Genomic DNA, 12402 nt, shown 5'->3' on the forward strand with positions numbered 1-12402 from the left:
CATTATGCACTCTCTCTCTCTCTCCAAATTATCATGTGGCTGGGTTAGCAGCATTCGCTGCATTGAGCCATCATCGCTGCCTCAGCGCTGGCTCCAAACGCCATTGAACACGAGGTCAGGCTTGGAGAAGAAAGGGGCGGAGCGGCAAGAACGAGGTGTGGCCACGTCAACTCACCACCAGGGCGTGGCAGGTAAGCCCCCACCAGCCAACCAGGGCTGAGGTGAGCTCGTTAGTGGGCGTAGCCCTATGAAGGCGGCTTGATTTCAACGTGCGATCATATAAGCACAAGCGCCAAGCCCTTTGACGGACTGCGCGAGGGGAGGTCATTGTGAACGAACTGCGCGGGGAGCGCTCAATTGATTGTCACTGCATTGAGCGATCTGCGCGAGGGTACCCTCTGAGACGAACGTTGGGCGAGAGAGAGTTGGCCCGAAGATTATGTACGCAGCATCCCAGTCCCTCGCATAATTATAAGGTCCGGTCGTGCGCCAACGACACGCGAAGCTGCCTGCCATTCTTTGCGGCGGATCCGGAGCCTGGACCGGACCCCATCACCTGGACCTTTCGTCTTTCATCCCTGCTATACCCATTCGTGTAAGTGTGTTTGTACTGTCCTGGGCATGTGATAAAATAAGAGTGTTTAAGGATTGCCCTGTGTATCTGCTTCTTCCTCTTCCTGTACAGTCTTACCTTTCGTTTCTTCCTTGGTTTTGGTTTTGTACATAATTAATAAACCTGTGTTCTTCCTTCTTATTCTTTTGGGTTTCCTCTCATCCGGTCGCTTTAGTGATTTCTCCATTGATATACGTGGCACGATTTGGCCAACGCTCAGGAACGGGTTTGTTTTATTGCTAACGGCTCGAGCCTCGGATTGCTAAACCGCTCGGCAATCTTCCATCTTGTCTGTGGCTCGAGCAGAAGTATCGCCCTGCTTTGCAGAGAGTTTGGTAAAGGTATCTGGGAACCCGTTGACCAGTCACCCTGGTCAACCTCAACCCCGCAAAGGAGCGCGATATCTTCTAGGACTCGGACGGCCAGCTTAAAAGACGAGGGGATTAAACATCCCTCGGTAAGGGGGGCGCCGTAATCCGAGATCCGCAACAATTGGTGTCGGGGAGTGGGATTGGACCCGAACCACAGTTTTTAATTCATCTAAAAAATTTGGTCGAAAAAATTAGGAGAGGCCAAAATTATTTTTAAAACCCAAATTAAGGTCGTGCCATGGATAATCAAGGCGATTGGATGCCGGTAGGGGAGAATGAGGAGGTAGAATCGACACAGGACCCCAGGGAAGAGGTGGGAGTAATGCAGGAGGAAAGCAAAGAAGGTGCGGTAGCGGGGGTTGCAGGTGCACAAGATGGCGGCGCCTCACACGTGGCAACGAGGGCCGCGCCCGCTGCACAAATCGGGGGGATGAATGTGCAGGACCTCATGGCGCAGATTCATGCAGCCATACAAATGGGGAATATGGGATTGAGAAATGAATTGAGGAATGATATGGCAGACCAAATTGGCAGACTAAAAAATGATTTGGGAAGCAAATTGGGGGGATTAGGAAGCAAATTGGGGGGATTAGGAAGCAGATTGGGGGGATTAGGAAACTAAATTGAGGGGTTTGGAAACAGAATGAGTGACCGCATACAAAAATGTGGGGAGAACCGAGACCACATGGCAGGCGGGAGAGGCGCATCGGTACGCAGCGAGGTAACGCGACTCGAGGAGCGCGGGGTTGAGCGAGGCAGAGCAGAGCGCAGTTAAAATGACCGGGATAGAGATCGCGACCTGGGGTATGGGGAAGCCGGCGACCGCCGAAGTAGAAAAAATTGTAAGCGCGCCAGCGGTCGTCGGGCTTCACAAGGAAAAATAATTAATTCAAATTGGAAAAGAAATAGTGGAAATTGGGTTAGAAAAGACGCCGGACGTAGAAAAGCACTCGCGACAGGGAGAAATGGAATGTGCCCAAGGTCCATGTTCGCATCATGATGCCGTGCTTATTAACCCCAATGAAAGTTTGCAGGTGGTGGAGGAACAAAGAAGAGGAAGCGCCCAGGTGAGTCGGGTTGTGTTTGGTGCAAAAAGAATTTTCGCGTGCTTGGGGTGCAGGCGTAACCCGGGAGCTCGTAAAAGGTCTGTGGTGCGCGTTATGAATGGCAATGGCGCGCGTGTGCGAACGGCGCCGAAGCGCAAGTGTGATACCGAGTGCGAGGGAGAATGCACGGCAGAGTGTGATAGTGGGAGTGATTGTGATACAGAGGGTGCGTTGGTTGTGGCGGGTGTGCGAGAACGCACACCTGAGTTGGTTGTGGCGCATGTGCGGGAGGGCACATCAGAGCGCGTGAGTGGGTATGTGCAAGAGTAAGAGTGCACACCGTGAGTGTGGTAAGAGTGCACACCCACGAGTGAGTGGTAAGAGTGCACACCCACGAGTGTTACGGAGGACGTAACGGAGGAGAGGTGTGGAATGGAGTCTGTGAGCGGAATGAGTGTGCCTGGGTGGTGTGCACGGAGAGAGAGGGCGGTGACGAAATGTACGGAGTGTATGGAGACACCTGGATGTGTGAGTGTAAAAGGGGTCGCGTATGCATGTGAGCATGCAAGTCAAGCATCGACGTTGACCGGGACAGCGATTAGGCCGACGTATAGCCGACGCGAGCCCTCGGTGCACGGTGTTCGTTGTGTACTGGGGGAACCGGCGAGGGTCGTAATCACGGCGGTTTCAAAAGAACCGCCGTGCGCGATCCGCGCCGGGCCCCGCCCTGCACGGTCGGTTCCGCGCTTTGCCAGGCAAAGCGGGCGGCCCGATTTGAGGGGAGGTAGGAGGGGCCGGCGCGGCGCCCCCTTGTGGTGGTGGCGCTCCACCCGGGGAAGGCTGGGCCATCGCGCGTGGCAGCACAAAGCCTTGCACCGGGATGGTGCCTTGAGCCTTGGCCCGACGAAACCTCCTCCCCTGAATCGAATGCCGGACGGACTCAACCTACAGTAGACCCAAACCACCCGCATGCATTGCTCAGCTTTGCGAAGCCGAGCTGTAAAGAATGCATGGACATACCGAGGAGGCTCAGATATAGCGGACTGTGATGATGATGGTGTTATTGTTTGGAATTGATAGGGAATTGGCTTGAAATTACTAGTGATTCGAAATTCGGAATAGTGATGGTTGGAAATTGATACCCAGTGTCGGGGGGTGATATCCCTACCATCCCTCACACGCCTGGGGCAAAGGAGCTATATTTTTATGGGGATTGGCTGTGTAAACTAGCCCGGGAGGGTTAGGTTAATGATTCGGGAAATAGCTGACAATAGGTAACTGTAGCTTTAAGTAGCGACATTTATACCTGTAGTGGGGACGCAGAATAGCTTAGTTTGGATGATAACGATGAGGGAGTGATTAGTATAAGGGAAGATGGGGAGCACGAGTTTCAGAAGGGAGTAGTCAGCTTAGATGATGCTGTGTGTTTGTGGTGAGGGTGATGAAGTGAGGCAATGCTCGTGAGAGATGTGTGTCATTGCTTGGATTGAGTGAATGTGCCTGGAGGAAAGGAGGGTGCAAGTGCCACCAGGTGTGTGTGCACAAGGTGTGCAAGTGAAAGTACAGGTGTATGGAGAATGGTTGTATGGAATAGATGGTATGGAATAAATGGAGTATGGAATCGATGGTGTGGAGTGAGTAGTGTGGAATATGTGGAGTGGAGTGCATGGTGCGGAAGAGTGGATGTGGGAAGATGGACCCCTTCACGAATACCCGGGGAGGGTAGTTTAAAAGTAGGTAGAGGGAGTAGGTAAATTGTGGTTGGATATTGACATCTGTGGTGCGAGAGAAGCAGAGTACTGCTTTGAGGGGTGCATTAGTGGAGTAAATTGGCTGGGCGTGTGGCCTGTTAGTACGTATGGTTAAATGGGCACTCCGCCACTGTTAGTCTGTCGGCCAGGTGAGGCCGCAGGTAGGCTCTGGGAGCCAGTAGAGTTCAATGGGGCCTGAGGATCCGGAGGACGGACCCGGGTAGCCCGACGCCAGAGAGGGCGGTAGTGGGGTGAGAGTGCCAGAGGGCCTTCCCCATGTAGGTTAGGGTAAGGAGCAGGTAAGCTCGGGAGACAACTACAGTGGCGGAGGTGTGCAGGTGAGCAGACCTGCTGGGAGCGCCACACGACCCAGCCCTGAAATTGTGTGAGGGCACAGGGAGTAGGATCGGGGGAGTGAGACCCCAAATTGGTGAGCACCACAGTTTGGTCAATGGGAGTTCGGTTCTTAGAACCACATAGTGTAAAATGGCCAATGGTTTTGCAGGGAAAGTACCCGGCTAGAGTAAAAGTTTTAAAGTCATTTAGAAGGTAGTTAGGATTGGAAGTCTCTTGGCACCATCTGCATCCACTCACCAGGGTGACAGGACTCCCCACCACCGGTTTGTGCAAATGTCTGGTATGTAAGACGCATCATGACGTGGGTGTGACATTGCTCATTGTTCCATCTCTTCCTCCTTATGAGAGATTGATGGTAAATTTGGAATAGAGGGATTAATGAGAAATTGGGATTGATGACGAATTTGGTATAGAGGGGAGATATGGGGAAGACAAGACGTAGCGACGAATTTGTAAATTGTGTAAATACGGGGTAAGGGCAAGGGTAGATTAGGTGACAGGGGGGGAACGTATGGTAGGGACGAGCTTTCTCGGCTCGCTCTCCTGCGCACCTCACCTCTGCATTACCTTGTGTTGATGTGTGCTCTTGCGCCCTTGCACCCCGCTAACCCTGCTCTGTCGTCTTTCCTCACTCATGGACCGTGGTCTTTGTGTGCAGAGGGGAAAGTGTGCAGGTGTCACAGTTGTGTGCCCGCGCCCTCACTGCTGCCTGCCTGGACCGGTACCACACGTATGGACCGCACGTTGTTGTGGCCAAGCACCACCATATGGACCACAGGTCTGTGGCCAAGTACCACATTCATGGACCCCACATTTTGGGGCCTGGCACCTCTGCTGGGGACCGGCTATTGTGGCCAGGGAGAGCTTGCTTGCGGACCACGGTAAAGGTGGCACCTAAGCCATGCAGGTGGACCACCTTAGTTGGCCCCTGCTGGCCATAATTAAAGAAATGGACATGTTTTGTGCCTTCTTTTTAGTACCAACTAGGCAGCAAGCAAGAAGTCGTCCAGGAACATCGGCCCAGCAGCCAAAAACATCGGCCCAGCAGAGAAGACATCGCACGTCATCTGCTGATTATTATTTGAACTGTGATGACTGTGCACCGGATGGTGCTTTTTGGCATTTTGGTGCTTTGGTGCTTATTGGTGCTGGTGGTATCGGTGCAGTGCGGTGTATGCCTTTCCTCTTCTCAAAAGATCTTCTTTTTGTTTCCAAAAACACAGGTCCTGGGTTCGCGTGTAAATACCAACTAGTGTCTTTGTAAATAATGCTCCCCACCGTCAATGTGTAGTTTGAAAATTAATTCCGTGATTCTGTTATTCTGTGGGCATGAGTCTGATAGACAGAATGCAATGCAGCAGGCGGGACATACTTAGTTGTTTTTAAAAATGTCGCACTCAGGGTGAAGTTAATAGTAGAGGGTTACCACACCTGAGTGTCACACTAAGTTAAAGTTCTGTCGGGCCGGGACGGCCCTGGAGGTAATGAGGGTGCAGTGTTGTGGTTTTTAGAACCCTCCACTTTGTAAATATTGTAATATCCCTTATAAATAATCCCCTGTAAATATTCCCATTTTTGTGTAAAGGTCAAAGGTCGCACCCTAGTTAGGTCATATTGCAACACGAAGGACACCATAGGCTTCTTCTTTAGTTATCTCATTAGTATTTGTTCTAGTTAAGGATCTGTTCCCAATAGTTGAATCTGCATTGCATTAATCAAATAAGATAGGCCCCATTTCGCTCATTATGCACTCTCTCTCTCTCTCTCCAAATTATCACGTGGCTGGGTTAGCAGCGTTCGCTGCATTGAGCCGTCATCGCTGCCTTAGCGCTGGCTCCAAACGCCATTGAACATGAGGTCAGGCTTGGAGAAGAAGGGGGCGGAGCGGCAAGAACGAGGTGTGGCCACGTCAACTCACCACCAGGGTGTGGCCGGTAAGCCCCCACCAGCCAACCAGGGCTGAGGTGAGCTCGTTAGTGGGCATAGCCCTATGAGGGCAGCTTGATTTCAACGCGCGATCATATAAGTGCGAGCGCCAAGCCCTTTGATGGACTGCGCGAGGGGAGGTAATTGTGAACTAACTGCGTGGGGAGCACTCGATTGATTGTCACTGCATTGAGCGATCTGCGCGAGGGTACCCTCTGAGATGAGCGTTGGGCGAGAGAGAGTTGGCACGAAGATTATGTACGTGGCGTCCCAGTCCCTCGCATAATTATAAGGTCCAGTCGCGCGCCAACGACACGCGAAGCTGCCTGCCATTCTTTGCAGCGGATCCGGAGCCTGGACCGGACCCCATCGCCTGGAACTTTCATCCCTGCTATTCCCCATTCGTGTAAGTGTGTTTGTACTGTACTGGGCGTGTGATAAAATAAGAGTGTTTAAGGATTGCCCTGTGTATCTGCTTCTTCCTCTTCCTGTACAGTCTTACCTTTTGTTTCTTCCTTGGTTTTGTACATAATTAATAAACCTGTGTTCTTCCTTCTTATTCTTTTGGGTTTCCTCTCATCCAGTCGCTTTAGTGATTTCTCCATTGATATACATGGCACGATTTGGCCAACGCTCAGGATCGGGTTAATTTTATTGCTAACGGCTCGAGCTTCGGATTGCTAAACCACTCGGCAATCTTCCATCTTGTCTGTGGCTCGAGCAGAAGTATCGCCCTGCTTTGCAAAGAGGTTGGCAAAGGTATCTGGGAACCCGTTGACCAGTCACCCTGATCAACCTCAACCCCGCAAAGGAGCGCGATATCTTCTAGGACTCGGACGGCCAGCTTAATAGACGAGGGGATTAAACCCCCCTCGGTAAGGGGAGCGCCGTAATCCGAGATCTGCAACAATACGTTTTGTCTAACATCCCCTCTCCCCAAAACAATAAATGAAAAAGAAAGTAAGCCCTAACGGTCAGAGAATTTGTTTTGATATATCTCGGGATTAGAGGAGAAAAACATCATTTAAGAATAAGAATAAAAGCTTTAATGCAGTAAAACAGAAAAAAATCTTTCCCAAAAAAATTCCTGGATCCGGAATAATATCCTGAGCTTCACCAAAAACTAATCAATTCTTCCTTATCCCAAGGGCAATCATCCCACCAACTTTCATCCAAATCCGTTCAGAACTTTTCCAGATATCTTGTTCACAAACACACAAACACACACACACACGGACGGACAGGATCGAATGCGTTACTCCCTGGCAGGAGTAATAAACCCGAAAACCGCAGAGCCAGAACCAGAATGATTTCTTTGGCCTGGGAAGGCCATGCGAGGTTCCTTCTTCTTCAGCCTCTAACAACCCTGGGTGAATATGCGATCTTTTAAAAAAAAGTTGGAATTTTGCCAAATCTGTTTTATTCGTTTGTTAATATACCTCAGCCATTGACAAATCTGGAACTAAGTCTTTATAAGTTCATCAAATACTGACACCGTGAATGAAATTCGCTGAGATAAATGTTGATATCTCTTCTGAGGTTAAAAAAAACAGTTTTAAAGCATTATACGTATCAAACAATACATTTTATGAAACGGGGAAACCTAATACACACTTTGGTGGTTTTAAAATGACAGAATATGTCTTTATTAGAAAAGAAAAAAAAAGAACCTTGAAGACGACGCTGCTAACAAAATACACCGCTCTAATGCGTAACCACGAGTTTAAACGACATTTACAACAAATATGAAAACTATTTTCATATCACAATGTTAAATATAGAATATATAGAAGATAATGTTAAAAAAAAATGAGCCCCGTCTTCCAATGGTAAAAAATCCTTCAAAAAATTCCTGGATCCGGAATAATATCCTGAGCTTCACCAAAAACTAATCAATTCTTTCTTATCCCAAGGGCAATCATCCCACCAACTTTCATCCAAATCAGTTCAGAACCTTTGCAGATATCTTGTTCACAAACACACGAACACACACACGCACACACACACACACACGGACACGGACACGATCGAATGCATTACTCCCTGGCGGGAGTAATAATAACATTGATATTACAATGAATAAATTCATGTTACATGTTGTGTAGTCTTTGTATCTCGACTTTGAAGTGTTATCATAACTAGGATGCTAAAGTTACGTATTGCTCAAATTACTTCATACGATGCCAGGCATGTATGACTGACTGCTGTCATATATGCTCGACATAACTGCTTCCATTGCATTGTTTATGAAAGTTGTTGCATTCTCCATAAAGGAATACACCATGGTAGCCAAACATTCAAGCAGGTATGTTACAGAGAGAGAGAGACAGAGACAGAGACAGAGACAAACAAACCTTGGAGGGCAAAGGATATCTTCAAGGAACTCTTCAATCTTGAGTGTGTCTGTTTTCACTCCACCATTGAAGGTCAGGAAAGGTGGCTGGGTACCAGGTGCTAAGTTGGCAAGATTAGCAGATTTTCTGGAAGAGTAATTAAAAAAACAGTTTTGAAATCTCTAGAGCAATTATTTATTTATTTTTTTGCTTTGTCCCCACACACATCCCTTCTTCCCTTGATGACAAATTTCAATGGGTAAGGCTCAAAACTGAATTGGTCGTTCAATAACAAAGTGGAACATTAAAGTTGAGATGTGCTCGTCATGTTCAGAAAATACACACATCCATGCTGTGAGACACACCATGCAGAAAAACACCTCACCACCACATAATTAAAAACACCTCACCACCACGTAATTATAAATACCTCACCACCACGTAATTCAAAACACCTCACCACCACATAATTAAAAACACCTCACCACCACATAATTAAAAAACACCTCATCACCACGGAATTATAAATACCTCACCACCACGTAATTCAAAACACCTCACCACCACATAATTAAAAAACACCTCACCATCACGTAATTAAAAACACCTCACCACCACATAATTATAAACACCTCACCACCACGTAATTCAAAACACCTCACCACCACGTAATTATAAATACCTCACCACCACATAATTAAAAACACCTCACCACCACGTAATTAAAAACACCTCACCACCACATAATTATAAACACCTCACCACCACGTAATTAAAAACACCTCACCACCACATAATTAAAAACACCTCACCACCACATAATTATAAACACCTCACCACCACATAATTATAAACACCTCACCACCACATAATTCAAAACACCTCACCACCACGTAATTATAAATACCTCACCACCACGTAATTCAAAACACCTCACCACCATGTGATTTAAAAACACCTCACCACCATGTGATTTAAAAACACCTCACCACCATGTGATTATAAACTCCTCACCACCACATAATTCAAAACACCTCACCACCCCATAATTATAAATACCTCACCACCACATAATTCAAAACACCTCACCACCACGTAATTCAAAACACCTCACCACCACGTAATTATAAATACCTCACCACCACATAATTAAAAACACCTCACCACCATGTAATTATAAATACCTCACCACCACGTAATTCAAAACACCTCACCACCACATAATTAAAAACACTTCACCACCACATAATTAAAAACACCTCACCACCACATAATTAAAAACACCTCACCACCACATAATTCAAAACACCTCACCACCACATAATTAAAAACACCTCACCACCACATAATTATAAACACCTCACCACCACATAATTCAAAACACCTCACCACCACGTAATTATAAATACCTCACCACCACATAATTCAAAACACCTCACCACCATGTGATTTAAAAACACCTCACCACCACGTGATTATAAACACCTCACCACCACATAATTCAAAACAACTCACCACCTCGTAATTATAAATACCTCACCACCACGTAATTCAAAACACCTCACCACCATGTGATTTAAAAACACCTCACCACCATGTGATTTAATAACACCTCACCACCACGTCATTTAAAAACACCTCACCACCACATAATTCAAAATACCTCACCACCACGTGATTCAAAACCACCACAACGTTATTAAAAACACTTCACAACCACGGAAACAAAAGTTTTAGGGCGTCGTTAAGTGAGAACACAGACACTGCCCAGGTGTGTAGATATACAGACAAATGACTGTACCCGAGTTGCCGTTTTGTCATGGTTTAAACCAATCATAATTCAAACAATAATTCAAAATATTCAATATTAAAATGTATTTGTAATATACGTGATATCACATTTTATAAACAATTGAAGTTCAAAACTTAAGTTGAAAAAAAAGATTTTCCCCCAAAAAATAAAATAATAAATCCCAGCCAATCGGTCCTCGGCTTCCTTCTCAGCCTTCCTTCCACCAATCAGAGGGAAGCTTCTTGCCCCACCCTCTACCAATCGGCGGGCTTCATCCTGCCTCGTCTCCCTATTAGTGGTGTCTCGTCCAATAGCTGCCCTCTGGGCATGTCTATTGCCTGCTTGCTCAATGTTTTATCGCCATGTTGGCGCAATGCGTGGGCGCTTCCTGCCTGCACTTCCGGTGAGTTTTATTGTGGGGGGAATTTTATTAGTGTGTGTGCTGCTATTGGGCATACCTAGTGTCTGTTGGTGTAGTGCCATAAGGGACAATGGATAAATCACAAGGTCTCACACACAGGGGAATTAGCATAATCCCTACTCGAGTGAACATGAGGCCATCCTTGTATGACCACAAATGTACGAGCTTAATCCGACATCCGGGCTAGACAAGTCCTCTACTTATGTACATCAAAATGCTTGTTCTTCTTCACAACAATCGGGAGCATGATATCGACACAGATCTACCTGATCTATATATTACTCTACCCCAAAATTCACAACAGTATTGTATTTTTAAAAGTCCATTCTCCTGCAGAAGAAAACACTTATGCCAAAACAAAAATACTGACAATAAACATAATAATACAGGATGAATTACATATAATGACCACTCAACTGCCACACGCCACAGTGTGCAACAAAATTATGATGTCACTTAAAAATACACTCTTATGGTTTAGTTTTGGAAGAATAAAGTGCACTGTGCAGAATTATAGCTTATAAACAGGGAGGAACAACTGACAATAATCGCAAAGGTCTAACTAGAGTGGCCTCAAAATGAATATCGCTGGTTAGATTTCTACCTCCAGGGTGATGTCGTGGAAGTGGTTTGGGACTCAAGACCAATGACTGGAAAACAGGTTTACAAAGATCCAGACTTTATTAACTAGTTGTTCACTTCATTCAAATACTAATAACTACCGTTAACTCAATGGACCAGATAGCTCTATCCGCATAGTCCCTCTTTCTCAGCCGATGTTTCTCCGTAGCGCCGTACTCGTTGGTATTCGTTCGTTCGTCGGGCAGGGCTTCTGAGGACAAGTGCTCCTGAATCAAAGTCTGTTCTGGTTTATATCGGCACACTTGAGTTAATCCCTTCTCCGCTGAAAGGTTGCTCCGTCATCCCGCTCGCCTTACTGGCACCAACTCGCTCCCCTCCTGCTGTGAGTTATATTTGCCTTACAATAGGAGAGTGCTCTAGCCTGGGGCTGTGACCAGGTGAACAAGTCATTACTACTTTCGTGCACATTCCTGACATTAATTTCAAGTCGTTGGTTCTTCCTCGTTACCAGTTCCAATCAATGAGTTACCAGTTCTAATCAATGAGTTACATTTCCACAATTCCCTCATCTTTTTGTTTTTGTTTATATTAACCATTAATCTAAACATCAATATAAGTAAACAATCAATCACTCCATGTAAACATCAATACAAGTATAAGTAAATAATCAATCACTACAGGTAAATATCAATACAAGTATTCAAACCATAACTTTGGTAATCCACTTCCCTTAGGCATACACCGTCCTCCTGCAAGAATCACAAAACATTTCGTTGGTCATTGACTCCTTCCATATTGTTCGATCTATTGCATTTGCATCACAAATATCTTTTCAAAACAACACTTCACCATCACCAAGATACAACAATTTCACTTCATCTTCAAGTTTTGTAAAGCATCTGCAACATCTGGCAAAAATGTTTGCCTCTACACAAATGTTGACTCTTTGTTTGAAAGGAAGGGCTGATCACTTGTGTTTGAATCCAGGTATGAAACATTTTCTCCTAATGTCTTCATAGCACCTGCACTACTTCGTGTAGGGTCTTGCTGTTGTAATAACTGCACGGAGTCATAGACTGACCCTGCTCTCCATGTAGCATTCTTGCCACTCTTGCTGTAGCATAGTAATTTCCTGAACAAGGCCTTTGCCCAGTTGTAGTCGACTTGCCTCCTCCCTCATTGTGAGTGGGCAGCAAGTATTGGTGTGACG

The 12402-nt window shown here is 46.3% G+C and overlaps 1 pseudogene; it reads right to left on the reverse strand.

The window, feature by feature from the left end:
• LOC144889031 (chloride intracellular channel protein 4-like) overlaps positions 1-10857 on the reverse strand; it is a 54529-nt pseudogene extending 43672 nt beyond the window's left edge.
• Positions 10858-12402: the final 1545 nt, after the last annotated feature.

This window comes from Myxine glutinosa, unplaced genomic scaffold, assembly GCF_964187855.1.
Source record: "Myxine glutinosa unplaced genomic scaffold, kmMyxGlut1.1 SCAFFOLD_597, whole genome shotgun sequence".
Taxonomy (NCBI): domain Eukaryota; kingdom Metazoa; phylum Chordata; class Myxini; order Myxiniformes; family Myxinidae; genus Myxine; species Myxine glutinosa.